The sequence below is a fragment of the Perognathus longimembris genome, chromosome 6 (genome assembly GCF_023159225.1).
Source record: "Perognathus longimembris pacificus isolate PPM17 chromosome 6, ASM2315922v1, whole genome shotgun sequence".
Taxonomy (NCBI): Eukaryota; Metazoa; Chordata; class Mammalia; order Rodentia; family Heteromyidae; genus Perognathus; species Perognathus longimembris.
This window is the reverse complement of record NC_063166.1, coordinates 20363501-20368792: the sequence shown is the minus strand read 5'-3', so window position 1 is coordinate 20368792 and position 5292 is coordinate 20363501. Positions and strand designations below refer to the sequence as shown.

General features: G+C 38.2%; 1 pseudogene; it reads left to right on the top strand.

Moving 5' to 3' along the window:
* Positions 1-345: 345 nt before the first annotated feature.
* Positions 346-3275, top strand: LOC125353655 (annotated as a pseudogene).
* Positions 3276-5292: the final 2017 nt, after the last annotated feature.

The window sequence follows — 5292 nt, the reverse complement described above, 5'->3', positions numbered from 1 at the left end:
TTTATACTTGTAACCTGAGTCTGAGGGTGGTGACTCACATGTTTTGACTTTGCTAAGTGATCACTTGACTTCTGATACCGATTTCTATATCTAGGTTTAAGTCCTCAAATTTATTCCAATAGCAACCAGTATAGAACCACATAAATTTACAGTTACAGGTTATTTTCTTGTTGTCCTTAAATTCTGGCTGCTAGCAGACAGCTAGCTGCAGCTCTCCTCTATCCTTTTCACGTTTTAAGGTTCAAATAAGAAGGAGCAACTCTGCGTACTTTATATTATCAGCCCCTATGCCATTGGTCAGAACAAGTCACAAAAGCAAGTCACTAAGACATGCCTTGCAACGGAATGGGAATGAACACTGAGGATAATCATGTGACCATGCAACAATGGGTAGGATTGTATTATCCCTCTGCAGTGCGCGAGGGGGCACATAATAGAGCGTGCTGTAGTTGGAATATGTCCCAGGGAATTCATTTGTGGAGAAACCAGCCTGTGTTATCTCAACCTTGAAATATGGTGAGATTTGAGGTGATGCTATCAGTGGGGGAGAGTCAGGTTCTCTCAGGAACAGCCATAGTTCCTGTTGACTGTGAGTTATTACAAAGCAAGGCTGCCCTTTTGTATTTCGTTCCTTTTGTATTCACCTGCTTCTACATTTCTGCCAAATTATGTGGTCACTTGAGGCCCTTGCCACGTTTAGCCATCCCATTTTGATAACCCACCCTTCAGAACTCTGGCCTATAAATGTCCTTCGAGGACATTTGCAGTCTTGAGTTTTCTGTTACAGCAATAGAAAATGGACTAAGAAGGAGGATACCAAAGATACCAAGGCCAATTATATCTAGGGTTCTTGAGTTACTGGGTAGAATCAGTTACAAATGCACTGATTACCTATATACCCTAAGTGAGAAGCCATCATCATCCTGATTAAAATAAAGAGACGCTTGTCACAAAGCTTGCTTTCTCATAGTGGAGTTGATGATTGTAGGCACAGTTATTAAGCTGTTCGTTACCAGTTGTGTTAGTTATGATGGTATTATATGTATGGTTTACGTTCAGTAGGCACTTAACTATGTGCCTGACATGAATGGTAAATCTTATCTCATTTAAAACTACCAACATTTCTCAGATGTGAATATTTCTCCTCTAATTTATAGAGGAGAATAATAAAGAACAGAATAAATATGCAATTTGCCCCGAGTCACAGGTGCTTGCTCTTCTGCTACTGTTTTCTTCCTCAGTATTTTGTCACGTAATACAGAAATTTCCATATCCACCCTTATATTTGGGCCTTGCATAGATGACAACTTCCTGCTGCATGTAGTAGTTTTTTTTCTAATTTGAGAGAGCTATAATTATTAGAAAAATATTTAATAGCTATTTAGATTAATTTTTTTCTCATTCAACCCTGGACACATTTTATGGCACAGATAATATGGAAAATAATTCTATAGATCTTTCTTTGAAGAGCAGAGATATTTTCTAATGTTTATCACTTAAATAGTTGATCCAGCAATGTCTTTTATCCTCTTAGTTTCCTTTTTCTTGGACTACCAAACTCTTATGTGTAGAAAAAAAAAAGAACTGGTCTACAATATAACCTGCCTGAGTTTTTATGCTAAATTTGCAATTATGAATAATTGCTTCTTTTCAACAGGAATTTGGTTGTTACCTCTCTTTCTCTCTGGTCTACATTGCTACCTTATTTTATTACCATATTTTATTGAAGAGACAATTCTGGCTTCATTATTGAGACATTAATGTCTATCCCTAACATTTCTGTGGAACCTTGGCCTGAAATCTCCCTTTTCAGCTCAAAGATTAAAAAAAAAAAAAAACAAACAAGAAAGATAAGTGATGGGGTTTCCTTGGCTTGCTTGGGTTAATTTGTATGCTCAGGTAGCAAGTTAATTGTTTAGGTTTTAACTAAAGACAAATACCAGTAGGCTTAGGTCTGACACTTATATTTGTTAAATCCCAAAGCTGATCTGAACTGAACAAACCAACTTTTTGGCATCTCCTACAAAACACACACACACACACACACACACACACACACACACACACACACACAGCAAACATAATTTCAGTTATACTTTAAAATGTCAGCTCAGCTTTTCTTTTCACTTCTAGAGCTGTTGAATAATCTTTATATTTGAAACACAAAAAATAAAACCTCAACTTGGAAATGAATGCTAACCCCACACCCCACTTACCGTAAATTCAGTAGGTCCCTTTCTAGTGATCAGATGTTAGAAGATTTTGCCTTTTAAGATGCCTATTTATTTTTCTTGTTCTATGTAACAAGTAGGTCAGGATGGAAGCATTTTAACATGATTATACTGATAAAGAATGCTGTATTGTAAGTGGATAATCATGTTAGGGAAATAGAAGTTATTATCTGCATTTTCCAGCACTTTTAAAGATTGCAGTGCAACATTTATCTCAGTCTTTCAGGTATTTGCATAAAGGAAAGAAAGCCCAGCAAATCCAGTACTGCTTTCTGCTGTTTGAACCTACATTTTTGTGTATTTTGTGGGTGGATTTTGAGAGCTAGTATTGAACTCATTCAGAGGATCTGAAGCAAATTGGCAACCAGAATCATTGTAAAGTCATAGTAAAATATACTTTAGTAGGCCCTACCACCTAGATAATCAGCAGCTCTGAAATGGGATGCCAACATGTGCATTTCTACCAAGTTGTCAGGTGAGGTGGATACTAACAATAAGGGGATCAGCTAGAACCAGTGAGGTAGAGAATCTTTTCAGTGAATCTACCTAGGTGAGGAATTAAAGAGGCCTCCAGGCATTCAACAATGTGTTTCTTTTAATCTAGTGATCAATGTGCTTAGAAATTTGCCCTTCTAGCAGCGTCAGGCACCTTGGATCCACTTCCATTCCTCCCTATGGCGGTTCAACTCATTCACAACAGCCAACATTGTGAAGTAGATCTACAGCAAGGAAGCCTTTTAGGAAGCCTTGGATGCTGCAGGAGATAAACTTGTAGTAGTTGACTTTTCAGCCACGTGGTGTGAACATTGCAAAATGATCAAGCCTTTCTTTCACACCCTCTCTGAAAAGAATCTCAATGTGATATTCCTCGAAGTCGATGTGGATGACTGTCAGGACATGGCTGCAGACTGAGAAGTTAAATGCATGCCAACCTTCCAGGTTTTTAAAAAGGGTGAGAAGGTGGGAGAATTTTCTGGAGCAAATAAGGAAAAGCTCAAAACCACCATTAATGAATTAGTGTAACCATATTTTCTGAAAATCATTACCAGTTAGCTGTTTGATAACTTGTAATTTTTTTAATTGATAAAAGTATGGTGGGCTGGGAATATGGCCTAGTGGCAAGAGTGCTTGCCTTGTATACATGAAGCCCTGGGTTCGATTCCCCAGCACCACTTATATAGAAAACGGCCAGAAGTGGCATTGTGGCTCAAGTGACAGAGTGCTAGCCTTGAGCAAAAAGAAGCCAGGGGCAGTGCTCAAGCCCTGAGGCAAGCTCCAAGGCTGGCCAAAAAAAAAAAAAAAAGTATGAAATATGGAGACTATATATCCAAATGCTGATTATAAATGACATAAAATATTAATTCTACCCTTTTTAAAACTGCCTGGTCTCTGAATAGTTTCCATAAGTGAGACGTGGCCATTCAGTGCCTTTAAATTTTTAGAAACAGTTTACCCACTGATTAAGATTTTTAAAAATTATTATTACTCTCAGGAGGCTGAGGACTGAAGATTGAGGTTCAAGGTCAACCCCGGCAAGAAAGTCCAAGAGACTCATCACTCCAATTAGCCACCAAAAATGTCAGAAGCAAGCCTCAGTACTGGCACACACAAAAATATTACTGTCTTTGTGTATTTCTAGAAAAATCTTTTGTTATTGTTAATGCAGATGATAGAATAGTTTGTTAGGATTGAGATAACTTTGTTTTTTACCTTTATGAACCAAGAAAATCTGTGTTGTAGCAGGTAAGTCCACTATGCTGTCTGAAAGCTCAGTGTGACCAACATCACAAGCCCAATATAAGCCCCAACCTGAGTGGTGAAGTGGAGAAATATTCATTCAATGAGACTGTTTTTGATTTATCTATCTTTGGGAGGGTGGGGTGAGGGCACAGAAATGGAGGGACAAAGGGTGAACAAATACAGCAGTGGTACTCAGTGGATCCTATGTTGAAAATGAACTATACAACTTGTCGCTGAGAATGGGAGGGAAAAAACGAAGAGAATGAGGGAAGGCATAACATTGTCAAAAAAGAAATGCACTCTTTACCAAACTTATGTAACTGTACCACCTCTGTACATCTTTATAATAACAATTAAAAATTACTCATTCAGGGCTGGGGATATAGCCTAGTGGCAAGAGTGCCTGCCTCGGATACACGAGGACCTAGGTTCGATTCCCCAGCACCACATATACAGAAAACGGCCAGAAGCGGCGCTGTGGCTCAAGAGGCAGAGTGCTAGCCTTGAGCGGGAAGAAGCCAGGGACGGTGCTCAGGCCCTGAGTCCAAGGCCCAGGACTGGCCAAAAAAAAAAAAAAAAATTACTCATTCAAAGAAAAAAAAGAAATTTGCCCTTCTGCAGTCAAACTAACTGTCATTATAGGGCAAACAAAAGCAAAACCTTATAATAATTTACTCTGCAGGGTAAGGAGCACTGGGGTTCAAAATGAGTTACTTTGACCTAGGACTATTTGACTCTATGAAATCATTCTTCAGTCATCTTAAAATGTATTTTTCAGGAAAAAAATCTTGAAGTAAGATATATTCCTAATAGGAGGGGATGTCATTGTGAGATTTCCATACACAGAGCAATTCATATGTGCACAATGAACAACTTTACCTTCGATGCTGTATTTCCATTCCTTCTTTCCCTTTTTCCAAAAGCATTTGGTGGGTTTCAGAATGCTTTAGTTATGGACAAATGATAGTAGATGACAGACAGACAGATAAATGATAGATAAATGTTAACTCCTTTGATCCTTTTCATGCCTCAGGGCACTGTCTTAAGTAGGAGAGTGCCAGTCTATCAAGTATGAGGCCCTGAGTTCAAACACCTGTACAATAAAAATAATATTATGTACAATGATAACTGAGGACAACATTAAAATACATTTAGCTTTACTTTTTATCTATCTATCTACTTATCATCTATCTTACTGAGAAAGTGCCGTTTGAACTGAGATTTAATTTGTGGTTTTTCCACAAGAGAGGGACTCAGCTTTTGAATGTATCCTTAAATGCTTCTTTTCCTAAGGAAAGAAGGCAGCCAGCTTAATGTATCT